At 40.1% G+C, this 27946-nt stretch overlaps 6 non-coding genes and 3 pseudogenes across 6 annotated transcripts; all 9 read right to left on the bottom strand.

Annotated features, from left to right (window-relative positions):
* Window positions 1–3704: 3704 nt before the first annotated feature.
* LOC141211917 (U2 spliceosomal RNA) lies at window positions 3705–3895 on the bottom strand. Its single transcript, XR_012281739.1, has one exon. It is a non-coding gene; the product is annotated as a U2 spliceosomal RNA (small nuclear RNA).
* Window positions 3896–5010: 1115 nt separating this feature from the next.
* LOC141211918 (U2 spliceosomal RNA) lies at window positions 5011–5201 on the bottom strand. The gene has a single exon (XR_012281740.1). It is a non-coding gene; the product is annotated as a U2 spliceosomal RNA (small nuclear RNA).
* Window positions 5202–6316: 1115 nt separating this feature from the next.
* On the bottom strand, window positions 6317–6550 carry LOC141211758 (U2 spliceosomal RNA; annotated as a pseudogene).
* A 6214-nt stretch (window positions 6551–12764) lies between these two features.
* On the bottom strand, window positions 12765–12955 carry LOC141211478 (U2 spliceosomal RNA). Its single transcript, XR_012281451.1, has one exon. It is a non-coding gene; the product is annotated as a U2 spliceosomal RNA (small nuclear RNA).
* Window positions 12956–14070: 1115 nt separating this feature from the next.
* LOC141211919 (U2 spliceosomal RNA) lies at window positions 14071–14261 on the bottom strand. Its single transcript, XR_012281741.1, has one exon. It is a non-coding gene; the product is annotated as a U2 spliceosomal RNA (small nuclear RNA).
* Window positions 14262–15376: 1115 nt separating this feature from the next.
* On the bottom strand, window positions 15377–15600 carry LOC141211734 (U2 spliceosomal RNA; annotated as a pseudogene).
* A 6215-nt stretch (window positions 15601–21815) lies between these two features.
* LOC141211920 (U2 spliceosomal RNA) lies at window positions 21816–22006 on the bottom strand. Its single transcript, XR_012281742.1, has one exon. It is a non-coding gene; the product is annotated as a U2 spliceosomal RNA (small nuclear RNA).
* Window positions 22007–23121: 1115 nt separating this feature from the next.
* LOC141211921 (U2 spliceosomal RNA) lies at window positions 23122–23312 on the bottom strand. Its single transcript, XR_012281743.1, has one exon. It is a non-coding gene; the product is annotated as a U2 spliceosomal RNA (small nuclear RNA).
* Window positions 23313–24424: 1112 nt separating this feature from the next.
* Window positions 24425–24659, bottom strand: LOC141211772 (U2 spliceosomal RNA; annotated as a pseudogene).
* Between the last annotated feature and the right edge of the window lie 3287 nt (window positions 24660–27946).

Genomic DNA, 27946 nt, shown 5'->3' on the forward strand with positions numbered 1-27946 from the left:
TTTTCCCTTCTCTTTTAGTGCATTCTGAATTTTCTCCTTTACCTCACTAATACTGCTGTCCATATTAACTCCATTGTTTTGAAAATAATAATAACACTGCAAATTAGCATTTAACGCATCATAAAACTGCCTTTTCTCATACGCTTTCCTCTTTCCCAATTTAACAAAGAAGGTTCTGATCTTACCCTTCATAAAATCCCACCAGTCTAAAATACACTTAAAACCCTTTTTGTTAAGTTTTAATTCATTATAAAAAACCTTAAAGTCTTCTTTAAAATTCTCCCCCTGTAATAAAGAAACATTCAGTTTCCAATGCGAAGGTTTTTTCTTACCGCAAGGGTCTATTGCTAAAGTGCATCCCAATAACTTATGATCCGAAAAAGGATTAATACTTGTCTTAAAAGAGGAACATTTAAAAGAATCAGACATAAAAAAGTGATCAATCCTAGACGTAAAACCTCTGTTTGACCACGTAACTTCAAATTCTTTTTTACTACCATCCATAGCCCATGCATCCTTTAAACTGAAGGCAGAAATTATGTTCTTAAGGCAGGTTACCGACCCATCCCGTACATTATTTAACTGGCAGTTAAAATCCCCACCAATTAAAATCGGATCCGCACCTGATAAAAAAAGCTGTAAAATCTCGAATAAATGTAATCTTTGATTTTTCTCAGTATGAGCATAAATATTAAAACAACGCACCCTTTTACCCTCCCTCATTACTTCTACACATAGAATACGACCAGGGTAAATTTCCTCATACTTCACCACCTCCCACTCACTAGAGCACAAAAAACCCACCCCATCACTTTTCAATTCATTCCCACCAGAAAAAACCATGTTACCCTTCCATATTCCACGTAAATATTCATAGCTCATTTTCCTTTCTAAATTACATTCTTGTAAAAAAATAAAATCGCATTTCTCATTATTCAAAAAATCATATAATGCAGTGCGTTTGTATAAATTGTTCAACCCCTGAACATTCAGGGATACAACAGTAATCATCTTCTAGTAATAGGCCCAGGGCTAATCCCTCCGCCCTCATCTACCAAAGGTGATTTCACATCCACAATTAAGGATTCTTGATCAGAAGAACTTGAGGGAGATACATCCCCAAACAAAGAAGACGCGTCACCACGAGATTTTTTCCCACCCAAGTCCTCCATGATCTCCTGTTGCTCTTCTTCCCATGTACTCCTTTTCAAAGATTTTGAACTTAAGTCCATATTTTCCTGGGCACAAGGAATCCCTGACGACATCTCTGATAATACCGCCAGAGCAGCAACTGTATCCACAATACCTTGTTGCCCCTCCTTTTCCTCTTCCAATGTTCCTTCCTCTCTTCCATCTTCTTTCCTCTCTCCTTCTTTCTTTTTATCTTCTTTCTTCTTGTCTTCCTTCTTCTTGTCTTCCTTCTTCTTTTCTTCCTTCTTCTTTACTTCCTTCTTCTTTTCTTCCTTCTTCCTTTCTTCTTTCTTCTTTTCTTCAGCTTTCTTCCTCTCTTCTCTTTTTTCTCTATTACTTAGAGGTGCCAGAACCTCTACTTCCTGCACCACATTAGAAGAACTTTCTGATCCTCCATCCTCCATCTGCCCACCATCCCCTTGTTTATCTTCAGCATCAGCCTCAGATGTTTGCCTGGCTTGCATTGGGCACTCTCTCGCCTGATGAACCGGGCCAGAACATACTTCACAAGGGGCGCAATTTTCATCCATATGGCCATATTTCCGACATCGTTTACAATATGGTGGCATATTAGAAAAAAACAAAAAGCCTCTATCTCTATTTATGAACACGACTGGTGGGGGTCTTAAGACACCCCCCTCCACTGACGGGTCCTTTTTAAAAACGACCTGATACAGTCTCTTGCCGTTCCAGGCCCCAAAACCAGTCGTACAACGTTTTTTCATAATTAATACGGAGCAAAACCTTCTTAAGTATGAAGTCACTTGCTCATCAGATATGAAAGGGTTATACATATGTATTGTTAGCATCCTTTGATCAAATTGAAAGCGAGGCGTGGCTGAAATTCCTTCCAATACCTCACTATGCTCACAGGCTGCAGCATATCTAAAACTGGAAAAAACCCTCTCACATACACCAGCACCTCTCAAAGTCACATCGTGTACTCCTCTGTTAGAAAATGACTGAACACAAAAGTACTCATCCTTGCTGATATGCAAGATAGGAGTAAAGACTTTCCTGTACAAAAAGTCCAAGTTTTTAACTTGCCTAAATTCCACACTCACCACAAACCGGATGGTGTCCTTCATGTAGGCATCGTCCTGATCCAAATTCATCTCCATTTCCACACAGAGAAAATTCAAAAGAAAGCCCGATGACGTCCAAAAATAACAGCACCAGACTCGATCCCTTCTGTTCAGCAGCGTCCAGAACTCCAGTCCTGAAGAAATCCTCCTCCACGATCCAGAATTCCTTCCACGCCGAAAGGTACGAGAAACACCTTCCTTCCTTCCCAATAGCAGCAGTTCCAATCGGAAAAGGCCGAGAAAGAATTCCAGTGATCACGAACCTGCCTCCTGACACCAATCACAAGGATCGTGCCAAAAGGCCGAGAAGCGATAACCAGAATTGGTTTCAAACTACGGAGCCACCCAAGGATCCTGAAAAGTCCATTTGTGGAGATGAGCTCCTGGACTCCCGTTAAGAAGACATGTTGTCAACCTCTAGATCCCTTACATGCCTGCACTTTTCGGCTTGCTGCTGCTGCAATCCACGCGTTTTAGATCTGCATAACTCCACCTCTTTAAACACAGCACCTTCACCCCCTGCTGTTCCCACCCGCCTCAACACCGTTGGAAGGGAGGAGAACCAATTAAGGCGGGGGGTGGGGTGGAACGAGCAGCTGTCTACCCTTAGCAGGAGGGCTCCTGATTACATACCTCTCCTGCTGCTGCTGCTGCTGGCTGTCCAGCAGCAGACTGAAGGTGGCTGCTGCTGTGCACAGGTATATAAAGGCTCAGAGCCTATTATGACACGCGCAGCCAGCGTTCCATTGCCACATTCCATCTACTGCAGGCAGGATACCTGGCTGGCTGAATGTCGCTGAGAAGCTCACAGAAACCGCCATAAGCAACAGTTAACAGAATGCCACAGACTAATCAACCAAACTTTTTGGGTTGGGTTCTCTTTTATAGTCTGCAGGCATTAAATGAAAGAAGTCAGTGTTCCAGCAGAGGGAGACAACGTTTCAGAAAAGGCATTGTAGCAAACCAAAAAAGAAATTTTAAGCGCAGCAGAGTAACCAGCGCACATACCTGTTAGCTCAGGTGAGTTTAAAAGGCTGCTGTTGATAACAAGGGCATTTGCTAAATAGATGGTGTGTGTGCAACAATATACTGAAAGGTCAATTATATTGTGCAGCTTATCTCACCACCTGTAGTTATTTAGGTGAAAGCTCCTAAATGCTTGCCTAATATGTCTGTTTATCCAAAAGGAAGTAAAAAGGGAGAGCTAGAAAGATAGCATTGCATCACATTACATGGCAATGCAATGCACAGTTGCTGAAGTTGAACCAAAATGAGCTTGTAATCTGGCTTCTGCAACTTTGAACATGAAAAATCCAATGAGGAGAAGAAAAGCAAAGCCAAAGAGTCCATCCCAAAATCCGACAAAGAAGCAAAATGAACAAAAAACATTGAATTCAATTCTTTCTGATTTTAGAAACTGCATTAAAGAAGGGGTGCACCGGTCCTGGAGATACTGCAATACCAGGTCAATGCGTGGAGTGGACAGAGCAAGCTCTTTTTCCATCTCCCTGTTCTAAAAATCCATTTAATATATGGTCCCCAGATAGGGGACGTATCAGATATTAAACTGATAAGAACAGATACTACACTTGATCTTAGCCAAAAGGCCGAGAAGCGATAACCAGAATTGGTTTCAAACTACGGAGCCACCCAAGGATCCTGAAAAGTCCATTTGTGGAGATGAGCTCCTGGACTCCCGTTAAGAAGACATGTTGTCAACCTCTAGATCCCTTACATGCCTGCACTTTTCGGCTTGCTGCTGCTGCAATCCACGCGTTTTAGATCTGCATAACTCCACCTCTTTAAACACAGCACCTTCACCCCCTGCTGTTCCCACCCGCCTCAACACCGTTGGAAGGGAGGAGAACCAATTAAGGCGGGGGGTGGGGTGGAACGAGCAGCTGTCTACCCTTAGCAGGAGGGCTCCTGATTACATACCTCTCCTGCTGCTGCTGCTGCTGGCTGTCCAGCAGCAGACTGAAGGTGGCTGCTGCTGTGCACAGGTATATAAAGGCTCAGAGCCTATTATGACACGCGCAGCCAGCGTTCCATTGCCACATTCCATCTACTGCAGGCAGGATACCTGGCTGGCTGAATGTCGCTGAGAAGCTCACAGAGACCGCCATAAGCAACAGTTTAACAGAATGCCACAGACTAATCAACCAAACTTTTTGGGTTGGGTTCTCTTTTATAGTCTGCAGGCATTAAATGAAAGAAGTCAGTGTTCCAGCAGAGGGAGACAACGTTTCAGAAAAGGCATTGTAGCAAACCAAAAAAGAAATTTTAAGCGCAGCAGAGTAACCAGCGCACATACCTGTTAGCTCAGGTGAGTTTAAAAGGCTGCTGTTGATAACAAGGGCATTTGCTAAATAGATGGTGTGTGTGCAACAATATACTGAAAGGTCAATTATATTGTGCAGCTTATCTCACCACCTGTAGTTATTTAGGTGAAAGCTCCAAAATGCTTGCCTAATATGTCTGTTTATCCAAAAGGAAGTAAAAAGGGAGAGCTAGAAAGATAGCATTGCATCACATTACATGGCAATGCAATGCACAGTTGCTGAAGTTGAACCAAAATGAGCTTGTAATCTGGCTTCTGCAACTTTGAACATGAAAAATCCAATGAGGAGAAGAAAAGCAAAGCCAAAAAGTCCATCCCAAAATCCGACAAACAAGCAAAATGAACAAAAAACATTGAATTCAATTCTTTCTGATTTTAGAAACTGCATTAAAGAAGGGGTGCACCGGTCCTGGAGATACTGCAATACCAGGTCAATGCGTGGAGTGGACAGAGCAAGCTCTTTTTCCATCTCCCTGTTCTAAAAATCCATTTAATATATGGTCCCCAGATAGGGGACGTATCAGATATTAAACTGATAAGAACAGATACTACACTTGATCTTAGCCAAAAGGCCGAGAAGCGATAACCAGAATTGGTTTCAAACTACGGAGCCACCCAAGGATCCTGAAAAGTCCATTTGTGGAGATGAGCTCCTGGACTCCCGTTAAGAAGACATGTTGTCAACCTCTAGATCCCTTACATGCCTGCACTTTTCGGCTTGCTGCTGCTGCAATCCACGCGTTTTAGATCTGCATAACTCCACCTCTTTAAACACAGCACCTTCACCCCCTGCTGTTCCCACCCGCCTCAACACCGTTGGAAGGGAGGAGAACCAATTAAGGCGGGGGGTGGGGTGGAACGAGCAGCTGTCTACCCTTAGCAGGAGGGCTCCTGATTACATACCTCTCCTGCTGCTGCTGCTGCTGGCTGTCCAGCAGCAGACTGAAGGTGGCTGCTGCTGTGCACAGGTATATAAAGGCTCAGAGCCTATTATGACACGCGCAGCCAGCGTTCCATTGCCACATTCCATCTACTGCAGGCAGGATACCTGGCTGGCTGAATGTCGCTGAGAAGCTCACAGAGACCGCCATAAGCAACAGTTTAACAGAATGCCACAGACTAATCAACCAAACTTTTTGGGTTGGGTTCTCTTTTATAGTCTGCAGGCATTAAATGAAAGAAGTCAGTGTTCCAGCAGAAGGAGACAACGTTTCAGAAAAGGCATTGTAGCAAACCAAAAAAGAAATTTTAAGCGCAGCAGAGTAACCAGCGCACATACCTGTTAGCTCAGGTGAGTTTAAAAGGCTGCTGTTGATAACAAGGGCATTTGCTAAATAGATGGTGTGTGTGCAACAATATACTGAAAGGTCAATTATATTGTGCAGCTTATCTCACCACCTGTAGTTATTTAGGTGAAAGCTCCAAAATGCTTGCCTAATATGTCTGTTTATCCAAAAGGAAGTAAAAAGGGAGAGCTAGAAAGATAGCATTGCATCACATTACATGGCAATGCAATGCACAGTTGCTGAAGTTGAACCAAAATGAGCTTGTAATCTGGCTTCTGCAACTTTGAACATGAAAAATCCAATGAGGAGAAGAAAAGCAAAGCCAAAGAGTCCATCCCAAAATCCGACAAAGAAGCAAAATGAACAAAAAACATTGAATTCAATTCTTTCTGATTTTAGAAACTGCATTAAAGAAGGGGTGCACCGGTCCTGGAGATACTGCAATACCAGGTCAATGCGTGGAGTGGACAGAGCAAGCTCTTTTTCCATCTCCCTGTTCTAAAAATCCATTTAATATATGGTCCCCAGATAGGGGACGTATCAGATATTAAACTGATAAGAACAGATTTTTTTTTTTTTTTTTTTTTTTTTCTTTTCTACTCAGATCTTTAAGTCCACCATCACAAGTCATCATGTTAAAATGGTTTCAAACTTAAAAGTTTCCTCATTGTAGATAGCAAACTGGATCTTTTTTTTTTTTTTCCCTTTTTTTGTTGTTGTAAATTTACAGCTTATATTATTTTCCATATTCCAGTTTATTTTCGTTTTAACTTTAGAATTTCCATTTTTTACAGGGGGGTACATATGGTGCAACAAGAACATCACAAGGTAAGTACATTCCAATCTTTTTGCTTCCAAATTTCATTAGCTTTTTTATCACCAAACAACACCTTATCTCTCCAGAAATATAAAAACATATAACTTAGGCATAACTTAATACATTCTTGTACCGATACTTCCTTATGTTTAAAAATCAAAATATTCCGAGTTTTCCAAAGCGCCATTTTCACACAAGATAAAATTATCCATACAACCTTGAACACTTCATCCTTGACACCCAACCCGTAAAAAATCCTATTAAAATCTAGAAAATTAACACCACTTAGAGCTTTAACTAAATTACTAATCTTTCTCCATACTAATTGCGCATAACAACAGTTCCAAAAAATGTGCATAGCTGTTTCGCTAGCAGCACATTTACGTCTTGGGCATTTTTCAAACCGTACCAATCCTCTTCTATATTGGAAATCTCGAGTTGGCAGACAGTCTTTAATACTACACCATATTAAGTCCTTGTGTTCATTAGTCAAACACTTAAAATTTGCATTAATCCAAATTTTATCTACAACATTATCGGAAAATCGCTCTACCGGACTAGCTATCACCCTGCTTTCTAAGACTTTTAAAATGTTCTTATGATTTCCAAGTATTTTAAGATCCATATTCATTAATTTAAAATCCCTCAGAATTCTTTCTAAAATAATATAATTCCCAGATGGCATAAACTTATATGGCCGATCCAAATGCATTTGTAACCATTTGTATTTCCTAATAAAAAAACCCAAATTGTATGTTAAAAAGGTTTTCAGCCTAGAAACTGGTCCTAATAAAGTGCATATGCAATTAGCTAAATACTTGGCATAAATGAAGGTTCTGATGTCTGGGAAGCCTTTCCCTCCTTTCCCTTTAATTTTGTACAACTCTTCCCTTTTTACCCTTTCCATTTTTGACTTCCATAGGAAATTAAAACATAACTTAATTATCTTTTTCATTACATTAATAGGAGGTATAAAAACAGTTGAAATGTATAAAATTATTGGAAGTAAGACCTGCTTTATTATCAAGATTTTGCCTTCCATTGTTAAACTTCTCAAGTTCCAAAAATCAATCTTTTTCCTTACCCTTTCAAGCAGGGACTCCCAATTCCTCACATTCCCACATGTCTCTGTAAAAAAACCCCTAAAACTTTAATTTCCATTACTCTCATCAGCATGCAATCCGAATTTAAAAGAAATTTACCCATAGTTAAAACACCTGATTTTTCTAAATTTATTTTAAAACCAGATGCTCCACCAAACCACACAACTGTCCTTAAAACTCTATGAAGACTCTTAATGTCCCGCACTAAAACTGACACATCATCCATATAAGCTAAAACCTTCACTTGGTCATTCCTACTGCCAGGAATAAAAAAGCCATTAATAACTTTATCTTTCCTAAAAGCAGTTAAAAGGGGTTCTATTGCACAAATGAAAAGTATAGGCGACAGGGGGCACCCCTGCTTAACCCCACAATTAATATTAATATTTTCCGATAAAAAACCATTAATAGAAATCTTACTAAAACATAACTTATACAGACATTTAATACGTTCAATAAAAACACCAGGACATCCTATTTTTTTTAAAACGGCAAATAAAAACTCATGAGCAACCCTATCATATGCCTTCTCAAAATCAAGGGAAACAAGGGCCAAGTCCTGCTTCCTATCAGCCACATCCCATATTATATCTCTCAGTAAGATTAGCGTGTCGGTAATCTTACGATTCGGGACTGCACAAGACTGATCCACCTCAATAACCGACCCTATCACACTCTTTAATCTATTGGCCAATAGTTTTGCATATACTTTATAGTCTGTATTTAGCAGCGTAATAGGCCTCCAATTTTTAATCAGTTCTTTTCCTCCTTTTTTATATAATAAAACAATAAGGCCTTCTGCCCATGACTTGGGAATATTAAAAGAGGACTCCACTTCTGAAAACAACTCATAAAAATCTTCCCCTATAATATCCCACACAACCCTGTAAAACTCCACAGGGAGGCCATCCACACCTGGTGTCTTCTGATTTTGTAAAGTGCAAATAGTATTAAATATCTCCTCCTTAGTAAACTCCCTAGATAAAAGTAATTTTTCTTCCTCACTAAGAGCTTTATCCAGAACCTCTAAAAAATGGTTTTTCAATGATTCATCAATCTTTTTTCGAGAAAACAGATCATCATAAAATATTTTGGCCTGCAATGCTTTCCCTTCTGGGCTCACCTCACCCTCTAAGACCTCAATAAAATCCTTTTTTCCACATATTTTTTTAAAGAAAAACTTAGTGCATTTCTCATCCTCATCCAGGACCTTTACCCTAGAGTTGAAGATGATTTCTTTTCCCTTCTCTTTTAGTGCATTCTGAATTTTCTCCTTTACCTCACTAATACTGCTGTCCATATTAACTCCATTGTTTTGAAAATAATAATAACACTGCAAATTAGCATTTAACGCATCATAAAACTGCCTTTTCTCATACGCTTTCCTCTTTCCCAATTTAACAAAGAAGGTTCTGATCTTACCCTTCATAAAATCCCACCAGTCTAAAATACACTTAAAACCCTTTTTGTTAAGTTTTAATTCATTATAAAAAACCTTAAAGTCTTCTTTAAAATTCTCCCCCTGTAATAAAGAAACATTCAGTTTCCAATGCGAAGGTTTTTTCTTACCGCAAGGGTCTATTGCTAAAGTGCATCCCAATAACTTATGATCCGAAAAAGGATTAATACTTGTCTTAAAAGAGGAACATTTAAAAGAATCAGACATAAAAAAGTGATCAATCCTAGACGTAAAACCTCTGTTTGACCACGTAACTTCAAATTCTTTTTTACTACCATCCATAGCCCATGCATCCTTTAAACTGAAGGCAGAAATTATGTTCTTAAGGCAGGTTACCGACCCATCCCGTACATTATTTAACTGGCAGTTAAAATCCCCACCAATTAAAATCGGATCCGCACCTGATAAAAAAAGCTGTAAAATCTCGAATAAATGTAATCTTTGATTTTTCTCAGTATGAGCATAAATATTAAAACAACGCACCCTTTTACCCTCCCTCATTACTTCTACACATAGAATACGACCAGGGTAAATTTCCTCATACTTCACCACCTCCCACTCACTAGAGCACAAAAAACCCACCCCATCACTTTTCAATTCATTCCCACCAGAAAAAACCATGTTACCCTTCCATATTCCACGTAAATATTCATAGCTCATTTTCCTTTCTAAATTACATTCTTGTAAAAAAATAAAATCGCATTTCTCATTATTCAAAAAATCATATAATGCAGTGCGTTTGTATAAATTGTTCAACCCCTGAACATTCAGGGATACAGCAGTAATCATCTTCTAGTAATAGGCCCAGGGCTAATCCCTCCGCCCTCATCTACCAAAGGTGATTTCACATCCACAATTAAGGATTCTTGATCAGAAGAACTTGAGGGAGATACATCCCCAAACAAAGAAGACGCGTCACCACGAGATTTTTTCCCACCCAAGTCCTCCATGATCTCCTGTTGCTCTTCTTCCCATGTACTCCTTTTCAAAGATTTTGAACTTAAGTCCATATTTTCCTGGGCACAAGGAATCCCTGACGACATCTCTGATAATACCGCCAGAGCAGCAACTGTATCCACAATACCTTGTTGCCCCTCCTTTTCCTCTTCCAATGTTCCTTCCTCTCTTCCATCTTCTTTCCTCTCTCCTTCTTTCTTTTTATCTTCTTTCTTCTTGTCTTCCTTCTTCTTGTCTTCCTTCTTCTTTTCTTCCTTCTTCTTTACTTCCTTCTTCTTTTCTTCCTTCTTCCTTTCTTCTTTCTTCTTTTCTTCAGCTTTCTTCCTCTCTTCTCTTTTTTCTCTATTACTTAGAGGTGCCAGAACCTCTACTTCCTGCACCACATTAGAAGAACTTTCTGATCCTCCATCCTCCATCTGCCCACCATCCCCTTGTTTATCTTCAGCATCAGCCTCAGATGTTTGCCTGGCTTGCATTGGGCACTCTCTCGCCTGATGAACCGGGCCAGAACATACTTCACAAGGGGCGCAATTTTCATCCATATGGCCATATTTCCGACATCGTTTACAATATGGTGGCATATTAGAAAAAAACAAAAAGCCTCTATCTCTATTTATGAACACGACTGGTGGGGGTCTTAAGACACCCCCCTCCACTGACGGGTCCTTTTTAAAAACGACCTGATACAGTCTCTTGCCGTTCCAGGCCCCAAAACCAGTCGTACAACGTTTTTTCATAATTAATACGGAGCAAAACCTTCTTAAGTATGAAGTCACTTGCTCATCAGATATGAAAGGGTTATACATATGTATTGTTAGCATCCTTTGATCAAATTGAAAGCGAGGCGTGGCTGAAATTCCTTCCAATACCTCACTATGCTCACAGGCTGCAGCATATCTAAAACTGGAAAAAACCCTCTCACATACACCAGCACCTCTCAAAGTCACATCGTGTACTCCTCTGTTAGAAAATGACTGAACACAAAAGTACTCATCCTTGCTGATATGCAAGATAGGAGTAAAGACTTTCCTGTACAAAAAGTCCAAGTTTTTAACTTGCCTAAATTCCACACTCACCACAAACCGGATGGTGTCCTTCATGTAGGCATTGTCCTGATCCAAATTCATCTCCATTTCCACACAGAGAAAATTCAAAAGAAAGCCCGATGACGTCCAAAAATAACAGCACCAGACTCGATCCCTTCTGTTCAGCAGCGTCCAGAACTCCAGTCCTGAAGAAATCCTCCTCCACGATCCAGAATTCCTTCCACGCCGAAAGGTACGAGAAACACCTTCCTTCCTTCCCAATAGCAGCAGTTCCAATCGGAAAAGGCCGAGAAAGAATTCCAGTGATCACGAACCTGCCTCCTGACACCAATCACAAGGATCGTGCCAAAAGGCCGAGAAGCGATAACCAGAATTGGTTTCAAACTACGGAGCCACCCAAGGATCCTGAAAAGTCCATTTGTGGAGATGAGCTCCTGGACTCCCGTTAAGAAGACATGTTGTCAACCTCTAGATCCCTTACATGCCTGCACTTTTCGGCTTGCTGCTGCTGCAATCCACGCGTTTTAGATCTGCATAACTCCACCTCTTTAAACACAGCACCTTCACCCCCTGCTGTTCCCACCCGCCTCAACACCGTTGGAAGGGAGGAGAACCAATTAAGGCGGGGGGTGGGGTGGAACGAGCAGCTGTCTACCCTTAGCAGGAGGGCTCCTGATTACATACCTCTCCTGCTGCTGCTGCTGCTGGCTGTCCAGCAGCAGACTGAAGGTGGCTGCTGCTGTGCACAGGTATATAAAGGCTCAGAGCCTATTATGACACGCGCAGCCAGCGTTCCATTGCCACATTCCATCTACTGCAGGCAGGATACCTGGCTGGCTGAATGTCGCTGAGAAGCTCACAGAAACCGCCATAAGCAACAGTTAACAGAATGCCACAGACTAATCAACCAAACTTTTTGGGTTGGGTTCTCTTTTATAGTCTGCAGGCATTAAATGAAAGAAGTCAGTGTTCCAGCAGAGGGAGACAACGTTTCAGAAAAGGCATTGTAGCAAACCAAAAAAGAAATTTTAAGCGCAGCAGAGTAACCAGCGCACATACCTGTTAGCTCAGGTGAGTTTAAAAGGCTGCTGTTGATAACAAGGGCATTTGCTAAATAGATGGTGTGTGTGCAACAATATACTGAAAGGTCAATTATATTGTGCAGCTTATCTCACCACCTGTAGTTATTTAGGTGAAAGCTCCTAAATGCTTGCCTAATATGTCTGTTTATCCAAAAGGAAGTAAAAAGGGAGAGCTAGAAAGATAGCATTGCATCACATTACATGGCAATGCAATGCACAGTTGCTGAAGTTGAACCAAAATGAGCTTGTAATCTGGCTTCTGCAACTTTGAACATGAAAAATCCAATGAGGAGAAGAAAAGCAAAGCCAAAGAGTCCATCCCAAAATCCGACAAAGAAGCAAAATGAACAAAAAACATTGAATTCAATTCTTTCTGATTTTAGAAACTGCATTAAAGAAGGGGTGCACCGGTCCTGGAGATACTGCAATACCAGGTCAATGCGTGGAGTGGACAGAGCAAGCTCTTTTTCCATCTCCCTGTTCTAAAAATCCATTTAATATATGGTCCCCAGATAGGGGATGTATCAGATATTAAACTGATAAGAACAGATACTACACTTGATCTTAGCCAAAAGGCCGAGAAGCGATAACCAGAATTGGTTTCAAACTACGGAGCCACCCAAGGATCCTGAAAAGTCCATTTGTGGAGATGAGCTCCTGGACTCCCGTTAAGAAGACATGTTGTCAACCTCTAGATCCCTTACATGCCTGCACTTTTCGGCTTGCTGCTGCTGCAATCCACGCGTTTTAGATCTGCATAACTCCACCTCTTTAAACACAGCACCTTCACCCCCTGCTGTTCCCACCCGCCTCAACACCGTTGGAAGGGAGGAGAACCAATTAAGGCGGGGGGTGGGGTGGAACGAGCAGCTGTCTACCCTTAGCAGGAGGGCTCCTGATTACATACCTCTCCTGCTGCTGCTGCTGCTGGCTGTCCAGCAGCAGACTGAAGGTGGCTGCTGCTGTGCACAGGTATATAAAGGCTGAGAGCCTATTATGACACGCGCAGCCAGCGTTCCATTGCCACATTCCATCTACTGCAGGCAGGATACCTGGCTGGCTGAATGTCGCTGAGAAGCTCACAGAGACCGCCATAAGCAACAGTTTAACAGAATGCCACAGACTAATCAACCAAACTTTTTGGGTTGGGTTCTCTTTTATAGTCTGCAGGCATTAAATGAAAGAAGTCAGTGTTCCAGCAGAGGGAGACAACGTTTCAGAAAAGGCATTGTAGCAAACCAAAAAAGAAATTTTAAGCGCAGCAGAGTAACCAGCGCACATACCTGTTAGCTCAGGTGAGTTTAAAAGGCTGCTGTTGATAACAAGGGCATTTGCTAAATAGATGGTGTGTGTGCAACAATATACTGAAAGGTCAATTATATTGTGCAGCTTATCTCACCACCTGTAGTTATTTAGGTGAAAGCTCCAAAATGCTTGCCTAATCTGTCTGTTTATCCAAAAGGAAGTAAAAAGGGAGAGCTAGAAAGATAGCATTGCATCACATTACATGGCAATGCAATGCACAGTTGCTGAAGTTGAACCAAAATGAGCTTGTAATCTGGCTTCTGCAACTTTGAACATGAAAAATCCAATGAGGAGAAGAAAAGCAAAGCCAAAAAGTCCATCCCAAAATCCGACAAACAAGCAAAATGAACAAAAAACATTGAATTCAATTCTTTCTGATTTTAGAAACTGCATTAAAGAAGGGGTGCACCGGTCCTGGAGATACTGCAATACCAGGTCAATGCGTGGAGTGGACAGAGCAAGCTCTTTTTCCATCTCCCTGTTCTAAAAATCCATTTAATATATGGTCCCCAGATAGGGGACGTATCAGATATTAAACTGATAAGAACAGATACTACACTTGATCTTAGCCAAAAGGCCGAGAAGCGATAACCAGAATTGGTTTCAAACTACGGAGCCACCCAAGGATCCTGAAAAGTCCATTTGTGGAGATGAGCTCCTGGACTCCCGTTAAGAAGACATGTTGTCAACCTCTAGATCCCTTACATGCCTGCACTTTTCGGCTTGCTGCTGCTGCAATCCACGCGTTTTAGATCTGCATAACTCCACCTCTTTAAACACAGCACCTTCACCCCCTGCTGTTCCCACCCGCCTCAACACCGTTGGAAGGGAGGAGAACCAATTAAGGCGGGGGGTGGGGTGGAACGAGCAGCTGTCTACCCTTAGCAGGAGGGCTCCTGATTACATACCTCTCCTGCTGCTGCTGCTGCTGGCTGTCCAGCAGCAGACTGAAGGTGGCTGCTGCTGTGCACAGGTATATAAAGGCTCAGAGCCTATTATGACACGCGCAGCCAGCGTTCCATTGCCACATTCCATCTACTGCAGGCAGGATACCTGGCTGGCTGAATGTCGCTGAGAAGCTCACAGAGACCGCCATAAGCAACAGTTTAACAGAATGCCACAGACTAATCAACCAAACTTTTTGGGTTGGGTTCTCTTTTATAGTCTGCAGGCATTAAATGAAAGAAGTCAGTGTTCCAGCAGAAGGAGACAACGTTTCAGAAAAGGCATTGTAGCAAACCAAAAAAGAAATTTTAAGCGCAGCAGAGTAACCAGCGCACATACCTGTTAGCTCAGGTGAGTTTAAAAGGCTGCTGTTGATAACAAGGGCATTTGCTAAATAGATGGTGTGTGTGCAACAATATACTGAAAGGTCAATTATATTGTGCAGCTTATCTCACCACCTGTAGTTATTTAGGTGAAAGCTCCAAAATGCTTGCCTAATATGTCTGTTTATCCAAAAGGAAGTAAAAAGGGAGAGCTAGAAAGATAGCATTGCATCACATTACATGGCAATGCAATGCACAGTTGCTGAAGTTGAACCAAAATGAGCTTGTAATCTGGCTTCTGCAACTTTGAACATGAAAAATCCAATGAGGAGAAGAAAAGCAAAGCCAAAGAGTCCATCCCAAAATCCGACAAAGAAGCAAAATGAACAAAAAACATTGAATTCAATTCTTTCTGATTTTAGAAACTGCATTAAAGAAGGGGTGCACCGGTCCTGGAGATACTGCAATACCAGGTCAATGCGTGGAGTGGACAGAGCAAGCTCTTTTTCCATCTCCCTGTTCTAAAAATCCATTTAATATATGGTCCCCAGATAGGGGACGTATCAGATATTAAACTGATAAGAACAGATTTTTTTTTTTTTTTCTTTTCTACTCAGATCTTTAAGTCCACCATCACAAGTCATCATGTTAAAATGGTTTCAAACTTAAAAGTTTCCTCATTGTAGATAGCAAACTGGATCTTTTTTTTTTTTTTCCCTTTTTTTGTTGTTGTAAATTTACAGCTTATATTATTTTCCATATTCCAGTTTATTTTCGTTTTAACTTTAGAATTTCCATTTTTTACAGGGGGGTACATATGGTGCAACAAGAACATCACAAGGTAAGTACATTCCAATCTTTTTGCTTCCAAATTTCATTAGCTTTTTTATCACCAAACAACACCTTATCTCTCCAGAAATATAAAAACATATAACTTAGGCATAACTTAATACATTCTTGTACCGATACTTCCTTATGTTTAAAAATCAAAATATTCCGAGTTTTCCAAAGCGCCATTTTCACACAAGATAAAATTATCCATACAACCTTGAACACTTCATCCTTGACACCCAACCCGTAAAAAATCCTATTAAAATCTAGAAAATTAACACCACTTAGAGCTTTAACTAAATTACTAATCTTTCTCCATACTAATTGCGCATAACAACAGTTCCAAAAAATGTGCATAGCTGTTTCGCTAGCAGCACATTTACGTCTTGGGCATTTTTCAAACCGTACCAATCCTCTTCTATATTGGAAATCTCGAGTTGGCAGACAGTCTTTAATACTACACCATATTAAGTCCTTGTGTTCATTAGTCAAACACTTAAAATTTGCATTAATCCAAATTTTATCTACAACATTATCGGAAAATCGCTCTACCGGACTAGCTATCACCCTGCTTTCTAAGACTTTTAAAATGTTCTTATGATTTCCAAGTATTTTAAGATCCATATTCATTAATTTAAAATCCCTCAGAATTCTTTCTAAAATAATATAATTCCCAGATGGCATAAACTTATATGGCCGATCCAAATGCATTTGTAACCATTTGTATTTCCTAATAAAAAAACCCAAATTGTATGTTAAAAAGGTTTTCAGCCTAGAAACTGGTCCTAATAAAGTGCATATGCAATTAGCTAAATACTTGGCATAAATGAAGGTTCTGATGTCTGGGAAGCCTTTCCCTCCTTTCCCTTTAATTTTGTACAACTCTTCCCTTTTTACCCTTTCCATTTTTGACTTCCATAGGAAATTAAAACATAACTTAATTATCTTTTTCATTACATTAATAGGAGGTATAAAAACAGTTGAAATGTATAAAATTATCGGAAGTAAGACCTGCTTTATTATCAAGATTTTGCCTTCCATTGTTAAACTTCTCAAGTTCCAAAAATCAATCTTTTTCCTTACCCTTTCAAGCAGGGACTCCCAATTCCTCACATTCCCACATGTCTCTGTAAAAAATACCCCTAAAACTTTAATTTCCATTACTCTCATCAGCATGCAATCCGAATTTAAAAGAAATTTACCCATAGTTAAAACACCTGATTTTTCTAAATTTATTTTAAAACCAGATGCTCCACCAAACCACACAACTGTCCTTAAAACTCTATGAAGACTCTTAATGTCCCGCACTAAAACTGACACATCATCCATATAAGCTAAAACCTTCACTTGGTCATTCCTACTGCCAGGAATAAAAAAGCCATTAATAACTTTATCTTTCCTAAAAGCAGTTAAAAGGGGTTCTATTGCACAAATGAAAAGTATAGGCGACAGGGGGCACCCCTGCTTAACCCCACAATTAATATTAATATTTTCCGATAAAAAACCATTAATAGAAATCTTACTAAAACATAACTTATACAGACATTTAATACGTTCAATAAAAACACCAGGACATCCTATTTTTTTTAAAACGGCAAATAAAAACTCATGAGCAACCCTATCATATGCCTTCTCAAAATCAAGGGAAACAAGGGCCAAGTCCTGCTTCCTATCAGCCACATCCCATATTATATCTCTCAGTAAGATTAGCGTGTCGGTAATCTTACGATTCGGGACTGCACAAGACTGATCCACCTCAATAACCGACCCTATCACACTCTTTAATCTATTGGCCAATAGTTTTGCATATACTTTATAGTCTGTATTTAGCAGCGTAATAGGCCTCCAATTTTTAATCAGTTCTTTTCCTCCTTTTTTATATAATAAAACAATAAGGCCTTCTGCCCATGACTTGGGAATATTAAAAGAGGACTCCACTTCTGAAAACAACTCATAAAAATCTTCCCCTATAATATCCCACACAACCCTGTAAAACTCCACAGGGAGGCCATCCACACCTGGTGTCTTCTGATTTTGTAAAGTGCAAATAGTATTAAATATCTCCTCCTTAGTAAACTCCCTAGATAAAAGTAATTTTTCTTCCTCACTAAGAGCTTTATCCAGAACCTCTAAAAAATGGTTTTTCAATGATTCATCAATCTTTTTTCGAGAAAACAGATCATCATAAAATATTTTGGCCTGCAATGCTTTCCCTTCTGGGCTCACCTCACCCTCTAAGACCTCAATAAAATCCTTTTTTCCACATATTTTTTTAAAGAAAAACTTAGTGCATTTCTCATCCTCATCCAGGACCTTTACCCTAGAGTTGAAGATGATTTCTTTTCCCTTCTCTTTTAGTGCATTCTGAATTTTCTCCTTTACCTCACTAATACTGCTGTCCATATTAACTCCATTGTTTTGAAAATAATAATAACACTGCAAATTAGCATTTAACGCATCATAAAACTGCCTTTTCTCATACGCTTTCCTCTTTCCCAATTTAACAAAGAAGGTTCTGATCTTACCCTTCATAAAATCCCACCAGTCTAAAATACACTTAAAACCCTTTTTGTTAAGTTTTAATTCATTATAAAAAACCTTAAAGTCTTCTTTAAAATTCTCCCCCTGTAATAAAGAAACATTCAGTTTCCAATGCGAAGGTTTTTTCTTACCGCAAGGGTCTATTGCTAAAGTGCATCCCAATAACTTATGATCCGAAAAAGGATTAATACTTGTCTTAAAAGAGGAACATTTAAAAGAATCAGACATAAAAAAGTGATCAATCCTAGACGTAAAACCTCTGTTTGACCACGTAACTTCAAATTCTTTTTTACTACCATCCATAGCCCATGCATCCTTTAAACTGAAGGCAGAAATTATGTTCTTAAGGCAGGTTACCGACCCATCCCGTACATTATTTAACTGGCAGTTAAAATCCCCACCAATTAAAATCGGATCCGCACCTGATAAAAAAAGCTGTAAAATCTCGAATAAATGTAATCTTTGATTTTTCTCAGTATGAGCATAAATATTAAAACAACGCACCCTTTTACCCTCCCTCATTACTTCTACACATAGAATACGACCAGGGTAAATTTCCTCATACTTCACCACCTCCCACTCACTAGAGCACAAAAAACCCACCCCATCACTTTTCAATTCATTCCCACCAGAAAAAACCATGTTACCCTTCCATATTCCACGTAAATATTCATAGCTCATTTTCCTTTCTAAATTACATTCTTGTAAAAAAATAAAATCGCATTTCTCATTATTCAAAAAATCATATAATGCAGTGCGTTTGTATAAATTGTTCAACCCCTGAACATTCAGGGATACAACAGTAATCATCTTCTAGTAATAGGCCCAGGGCTAATCCCTCCGCCCTCATCTACCAAAGGTGATTTCACATCCACAATTAAGGATTCTTGATCAGAAGAACTTGAGGGAGATACATCCCCAAACAAAGAAGACGCGTCACCACGAGATTTTTTCCCACCCAAGTCCTCCATGATCTCCTGTTGCTCTTCTTCCCATGTACTCCTTTTCAAAGATTTTGAACTTAAGTCCATATTTTCCTGGGCACAAGGAATCCCTGACGACATCTCTGATAATACCGCCAGAGCAGCAACTGTATCCACAATACCTTGTTGCCCCTCCTTTTCCTCTTCCAATGTTCCTTCCTCTCTTCCATCTTCTTTCCTCTCTCCTTCTTTCTTTTTATCTTCTTTCTTCTTGTCTTCCTTCTTCTTGTCTTCCTTCTTCTTTTCTTCCTTCTTCTTTACTTCCTTCTTCTTTTCTTCCTTCTTCCTTTCTTCTTTCTTCTTTTCTTCAGCTTTCTTCCTCTCTTCTCTTTTTTCTCTATTACTTAGAGGTGCCAGAACCTCTACTTCCTGCACCACATTAGAAGAACTTTCTGATCCTCCATCCTCCATCTGCCCACCATCCCCTTGTTTATCTTCAGCATCAGCCTCAGATGTTTGCCTGGCTTGCATTGGGCACTCTCTCGCCTGATGAACCGGGCCAGAACATACTTCACAAGGGGCGCAATTTTCATCCATATGGCCATATTTCCGACATCGTTTACAATATGGTGGCATATTAGAAAAAAACAAAAAGCCTCTATCTCTATTTATGAACACGACTGGTGGGGGTCTTAAGACACCCCCCTCCACTGACGGGTCCTTTTTAAAAACGACCTGATACAGTCTCTTGCCGTTCCAGGCCCCAAAACCAGTCGTACAACGTTTTTTCATAATTAATACGGAGCAAAACCTTCTTAAGTATGAAGTCACTTGCTCATCAGATATGAAAGGGTTATACATATGTATTGTTAGCATCCTTTGATCAAATTGAAAGCGAGGCGTGGCTGAAATTCCTTCCAATACCTCACTATGCTCACAGGCTGCAGCATATCTAAAACTGGAAAAAACCCTCTCACATACACCAGCACCTCTCAAAGTCACATCGTGTACTCCTCTGTTAGAAAATGACTGAACACAAAAGTACTCATCCTTGCTGATATGCAAGATAGGAGTAAAGACTTTCCTGTACAAAAAGTCCAAGTTTTTAACTTGCCTAAATTCCACACTCACCACAAACCGGATGGTGTCCTTCATGTAGGCATCGTCCTGATCCAAATTCATCTCCATTTCCACACAGAGAAAATTCAAAAGAAAGCCCGATGACGTCCAAAAATAACAGCACCAGACTCGATCCCTTCTGTTCAGCAGCGTCCAGAACTCCAGTCCTGAAGAAATCCTCCTCCACGATCCAGAATTCCTTCCACGCCGAAAGGTACGAGAAACACCTTCCTTCCTTCCCAATAGCAGCAGTTCCAATCGGAAAAGGCCGAGAAAGAATTCCAGTGATCACGAACCTGCCTCCTGACACCAATCACAAGGATCGTGCCAAAAGGCCGAGAAGCGATAACCAGAATTGGTTTCAAACTACGGAGCCACCCAAGGATCCTGAAAAGTCCATTTGTGGAGATGAGCTCCTGGACTCCCGTTAAGAAGACATGTTGTCAACCTCTAGATCCCTTACATGCCTGCACTTTTCGGCTTGCTGCTGCTGCAATCCACGCGTTTTAGATCTGCATAACTCCACCTCTTTAAACACAGCACCTTCACCCCCTGCTGTTCCCACCCGCCTCAACACCGTTGGAAGGGAGGAGAACCAATTAAGGCGGGGGGTGGGGTGGAACGAGCAGCTGTCTACCCTTAGCAGGAGGGCTCCTGATTACATACCTCTCCTGCTGCTGCTGCTGCTGGCTGTCCAGCAGCAGACTGAAGGTGGCTGCTGCTGTGCACAGGTATATAAAGGCTCAGAGCCTATTATGACACGCGCAGCCAGCGTTCCATTGCCACATTCCATCTACTGCAGGCAGGATACCTGGCTGGCTGAATGTCGCTGAGAAGCTCACAGAAACCGCCATAAGCAACAGTTAACAGAATGCCACAGACTAATCAACCAAACTTTTTGGGTTGGGTTCTCTTTTATAGTCTGCAGGCATTAAATGAAAGAAGTCAGTGTTCCAGCAGAGGGAGACAACGTTTCAGAAAAGGCATTGTAGCAAACCAAAAAAGAAATTTTAAGCGCAGCAGAGTAACCAGCGCACATACCTGTTAGCTCAGGTGAGTTTAAAAGGCTGCTGTTGATAACAAGGGCATTTGCTAAATAGATGGTGTGTGTGCAACAATATACTGAAAGGTCAATTATATTGTGCAGCTTATCTCACCACCTGTAGTTATTTAGGTGAAAGCTCCTAAATGCTTGCCTAATATGTCTGTTTATCCAAAAGGAAGTAAAAAGGGAGAGCTAGAAAGATAGCATTGCATCACATTACATGGCAATGCAATGCACAGTTGCTGAAGTTGAACCAAAATGAGCTTGTAATCTGGCTTCTGCAACTTTGAACATGAAAAATCCAATGAGGAGAAGAAAAGCAAAGCCAAAGAGTCCATCCCAAAATCCGACAAAGAAGCAAAATGAACAAAAAACATTGAATTCAATTCTTTCTGATTTTAGAAACTGCATTAAAGAAGGGGTGCACCGGTCCTGGAGATACTGCAATACCAGGTCAATGCGTGGAGTGGACAGAGCAAGCTCTTTTTCCATCTCCCTGTTCTAAAAATCCATTTAATATATGGTCCCCAGATAGGGGACGTATCAGATATTAAACTGATAAGAACAGATACTACACTTGATCTTAGCCAAAAGGCCGAGAAGCGATAACCAGAATTGGTTTCAAACTACGGAGCCACCCAAGGATCCTGAAAAGTCCATTTGTGGAGATGAGCTCCTGGACTCCCGTTAAGAAGACATGTTGTCAACCTCTAGATCCCTTACATGCCTGCACTTTTCGGCTTGCTGCTGCTGCAATCCACGCGTTTTAGATCTGCATAACTCCACCTCTTTAAACACAGCACCTTCACCCCCTGCTGTTCCCACCCGCCTCAACACCGTTGGAAGGGAGGAGAACCAATTAAGGCGGGGGGTGGGGTGGAACGAGCAGCTGTCTACCCTTAGCAGGAGGGCTCCTGATTACATACCTCTCCTGCTGCTGCTGCTGCTGGCTGTCCAGCAGCAGACTGAAGGTGGCTGCTGCTGTGCACAGGTATATAAAGGCTCAGAGCCTATTATGACACGCGCAGCCAGCGTTCCATTGCCACATTCCATCTACTGCAGGCAGGATACCTGGCTGGCTGAATGTCGCTGAGAAGCTCACAGAGACCGCCATAAGCAACAGTTTAACAGAATGCCACAGACTAATCAACCAAACTTTTTGGGTTGGGTTCTCTTTTATAGTCTGCAGGCATTAAATGAAAGAAGTCAGTGTTCCAGCAGAGGGAGACAACGTTTCAGAAAAGGCATTGTAGCAAACCAAAAAAGAAATTTTAAGCGCAGCAGAGTAACCAGCGCACATACCTGTTAGCTCAGGTGAGTTTAAAAGGCTGCTGTTGATAACAAGGGCATTTGCTAAATAGATGGTGTGTGTGCAACAATATACTGAAAGGTCAATTATATTGTGCAGCTTATCTCACCACCTGTAGTTATTTAGGTGAAAGCTCCAAAATGCTTGCCTAATATGTCTGTTTATCCAAAAGGAAGTAAAAAGGGAGAGCTAGAAAGATAGCATTGCATCACATTACATGGCAATGCAATGCACAGTTGCTGAAGTTGAACCAAAATGAGCTTGTAATCTGGCTTCTGCAACTTTGAACATGAAAAATCCAATGAGGAGAAGAAAAGCAAAGCCAAAAAGTCCATCCCAAAATCCGACAAACAAGCAAAATGAACAAAAAACATTGAATTCAATTCTTTCTGATTTTAGAAACTGCATTAAAGAAGGGGTGCACCGGTCCTGGAGATACTGCAATACCAGGTCAATGCGTGGAGTGGACAGAGCAAGCTCTTTTTCCATCTCCCTGTTCTAAAAATCCATTTAATATATGGTCCCCAGATAGGGGACGTATCAGATATTAAACTGATAAGAACAGATACTACACTTGATCTTAGCCAAAAGGCCGAGAAGCGATAACCAGAATTGGTTTCAAACTACGGAGCCACCCAAGGATCCTGAAAAGTCCATTTGTGGAGATGAGCTCCTGGACTCCCGTTAAGAAGACATGTTGTCAACCTCTAGATCCCTTACATGCCTGCACTTTTCGGCTTGCTGCTGCTGCAATCCACGCGTTTTAGATCTGCATAACTCCACCTCTTTAAACACAGCACCTTCACCCCCTGCTGTTCCCACCCGCCTCAACACCGTTGGAAGGGAGGAGAACCAATTAAGGCGGGGGGTGGGGTGGAACGAGCAGCTGTCTACCCTTAGCAGGAGGGCTCCTGATTACATACCTCTCCTGCTGCTGCTGCTGGCTGTCCAGCAGCAGACTGAAGGTGGCTGCTGCTGTGCACAGGTATATAAAGGCTCAGAGCCTATTATGACACGCGCAGCCAGCGTTCCATTGCCACATTCCATCTACTGCAGGCAGGATACCTGGCTGGCTGAATGTCGCTGAGAAGCTCACAGAGACCGCCATAAGCAACAGTTTAACAGAATGCCACAGACTAATCAACCAAACTTTTTGGGTTGGGTTCTCTTTTATAGTCTGCAGGCATTAAATGAAAGAAGTCAGTGTTCCAGCAGAAGGAGACAACGTTTCAGAAAAGGCATTGTAGCAAACCAAAAAAGAAATTTTAAGCGCAGCAGAGTAACCAGCGCACATACCTGTTAGCTCAGGTGAGTTTAAAAGGCTGCTGTTGATAACAAGGGCATTTGCTAAATAGATGGTGTGTGTGCAACAATATACTGAAAGGTCAATTATATTGTGCAGCTTATCTCACCACCTGTAGTTATTTAGGTGAAAGCTCCAAAATGCTTGCCTAATATGTCTGTTTATCCAAAAGGAAGTAAAAAGGGAGAGCTAGAAAGATAGCATTGCATCACATTACATGGCAATGCAATGCACAGTTGCTGAAGTTGAACCAAAATGAGCTTGTAATCTGGCTTCTGCAACTTTGAACATGAAAAATCCAATGAGGAGAAGAAAAGCAAAGCCAAAGAGTCCATCCCAAAATCCGACAAAGAAGCAAAATGAACAAAAAACATTGAATTCAATTCTTTCTGATTTTAGAAACTGCATTAAAGAAGGGGTGCACCGGTCCTGGAGATACTGCAATACCAGGTCAATGCGTGGAGTGGACAGAGCAAGCTCTTTTTCCATCTCCCTGTTCTAAAAATCCATTTAATATATGGTCCCCAGATAGGGGACGTATCAGATATTAAACTGATAAGAACAGATTTTTTTTTTTTTTTTTTTTTTTTTTCTTTTCTACTCAGATCTTTAAGTCCACCATCACAAGTCATCATGTTAAAATGGTTTCAAACTTAAAAGTTTCCTCATTGTAGATAGCAAACTGGATCTTTTTTTTTTTTTTCCCTTTTTTTGTTGTTGTAAATTTACAGCTTATATTATTTTCCATATTCCAGTTTATTTTCGTTTTAACTTTAGAATTTCCATTTTTTACAGGGGGGTACATATGGTGCAACAAGAACATCACAAGGTAAGTACATTCCAATCTTTTTGCTTCCAAATTTCATTAGCTTTTTTATCACCAAACAACACCTTATCTCTCCAGAAATATAAAAACATATAACTTAGGCATAACTTAATACATTCTTGTACCGATACTTCCTTATGTTTAAAAATCAAAATATTCCGAGTTTTCCAAAGCGCCATTTTCACACAAGATAAAATTATCCATACAACCTTGAACACTTCATCCTTGACACCCAACCCGTAAAAAATCCTATTAAAATCTAGAAAATTAACACCACTTAGAGCTTTAACTAAATTACTAATCTTTCTCCATACTAATTGCGCATAACAACAGTTCCAAAAAATGTGCATAGCTGTTTCGCTAGCAGCACATTTACGTCTTGGGCATTTTTCAAACCGTACCAATCCTCTTCTATATTGGAAATCTCGAGTTGGCAGACAGTCTTTAATACTACACCATATTAAGTCCTTGTGTTCATTAGTCAAACACTTAAAATTTGCATTAATCCAAATTTTATCTACAACATTATCGGAAAATCGCTCTACCGGACTAGCTATCACCCTGCTTTCTAAGACTTTTAAAATGTTCTTATGATTTCCAAGTATTTTAAGATCCATATTCATTAATTTAAAATCCCTCAGAATTCTTTCTAAAATAATATAATTCCCAGATGGCATAAACTTATATGGCCGATCCAAATGCATTTGTAACCATTTGTATTTCCTAATAAAAAAACCCAAATTGTATGTTAAAAAGGTTTTCAGCCTAGAAACTGGTCCTAATAAAGTGCATATGCAATTAGCTAAATACTTGGCATAAATGAAGGTTCTGATGTCTGGGAAGCCTTTCCCTCCTTTCCCTTTAATTTTGTACAACTCTTCCCTTTTTACCCTTTCCATTTTTGACTTCCATAGGAAATTAAAACATAACTTAATTATCTTTTTCATTACATTAATAGGAGGTATAAAAACAGTTGAAATGTATAAAATTATCGGAAGTAAGACCTGCTTTATTATCAAGATTTTGCCTTCCATTGTTAAACTTCTCAAGTTCCAAAAATCAATCTTTTTCCTTACCCTTTCAAGCAGGGACTCCCAATTCCTCACATTCCCACATGTCTCTGTAAAAAATACCCCTAAAACTTTAATTTCCATTACTCTCATCAGCATGCAATCCGAATTTAAAAGAAATTTACCCATAGTTAAAACACCTGATTTTTCTAAATTTATTTTAAAACCAGATGCTCCACCAAACCACACAACTGTCCTTAAAACTCTATGAAGACTCTTAATGTCCCGCACTAAAACTGACACATCATCCATATAAGCTAAAACCTTCACTTGGTCATTCCTACTGCCAGGAATAAAAAAGCCATTAATAACTTTATCTTTCCTAAAAGCAGTTAAAAGGGGTTCTATTGCACAAATGAAAAGTATAGGCGACAGGGGGCACCCCTGCTTAACCCCACAATTAATATTAATATTTTCCGATAAAAAACCATTAATAGAAATCTTACTAAAACATAACTTATACAGACATTTAATACGTTCAATAAAAACACCAGGACATCCTATTTTTTTTAAAACGGCAAATAAAAACTCATGAGCAACCCTATCATATGCCTTCTCAAAATCAAGGGAAACAAGGGCCAAGTCCTGCTTCCTATCAGCCACATCCCATATTATATCTCTCAGTAAGATTAGCGTGTCGGTAATCTTACGATTCGGGACTGCACAAGACTGATCCACCTCAATAACCGACCCTATCACACTCTTTAATCTATTGGCCAATAGTTTTGCATATACTTTATAGTCTGTATTTAGCAGCGTAATAGGCCTCCAATTTTTAATCAGTTCTTTTCCTCCTTTTTTATATAATAAAACAATAAGGCCTTCTGCCCATGACTTGGGAATATTAAAAGAGGACTCCACTTCTGAAAACAACTCATAAAAATCTTCCCCTATAATATCCCACACAACCCTGTAAAACTCCACAGGGAGGCCATCCACACCTGGTGTCTTCTGATTTTGTAAAGTGCAAATAGTATTAAATATCTCCTCCTTAGTAAACTCCCTAGATAAAAGTAATTTTTCTTCCTCACTAAGAGCTTTATCCAGAACCTCTAAAAAATGGTTTTTCAATGATTCATCAATCTTTTTTCGAGAAAACAGATCATCATAAAATATTTTGGCCTGCAATGCTTTCCCTTCTGGGCTCACCTCACCCTCTAAGACCTCAATAAAATCCTTTTTTCCACATATTTTTTTAAAGAAAAACTTAGTGCATTTCTCATCCTCATCCAGGACCTTTACCCTAGAGTTGAAGATGATTTCTTTTCCCTTCTCTTTTAGTGCATTCTGAATTTTCTCCTTTACCTCACTAATACTGCTGTCCATATTAACTCCATTGTTTTGAAAATAATAATAACACTGCAAATTAGCATTTAACGCATCATAAAACTGCCTTTTCTCATACGCTTTCCTCTTTCCCAATTTAACAAAGAAGGTTCTGATCTTACCCTTCATAAAATCCCACCAGTCTAAAATACACTTAAAACCCTTTTTGTTAAGTTTTAATTCATTATAAAAAACCTTAAAGTCTTCTTTAAAATTCTCCCCCTGTAATAAAGAAACATTCAGTTTCCAATGCGAAGGTTTTTTCTTACCGCAAGGGTCTATTGCTAAAGTGCATCCCAATAACTTATGATCCGAAAAAGGATTAATACTTGTCTTAAAAGAGGAACATTTAAAAGAATCAGACATAAAAAAGTGATCAATCCTAGACGTAAAACCTCTGTTTGACCACGTAACTTCAAATTCTTTTTTACTACCATCCATAGCCCATGCATCCTTTAAACTGAAGGCAGAAATTATGTTCTTAAGGCAGGTTACCGACCCATCCCGTACATTATTTAACTGGCAGTTAAAATCCCCACCAATTAAAATCGGATCCGCACCTGATAAAAAAAGCTGTAAAATCTCGAATAAATGTAATCTTTGATTTTTCTCAGTATGAGCATAAATATTAAAACAACGCACCCTTTTACCCTCCCTCATTACTTCTACACATAGAATACGACCAGGGTAAATTTCCTCATACTTCACCACCT

This window comes from Phyllobates terribilis, unplaced genomic scaffold, assembly GCF_046119375.1.
Source record: "Phyllobates terribilis strain yellow unplaced genomic scaffold, ASM4611937v1 Scaffold_170__1_contigs__length_4071412, whole genome shotgun sequence".
NCBI classification, from domain to species: domain Eukaryota; kingdom Metazoa; phylum Chordata; class Amphibia; order Anura; family Dendrobatidae; genus Phyllobates; species Phyllobates terribilis.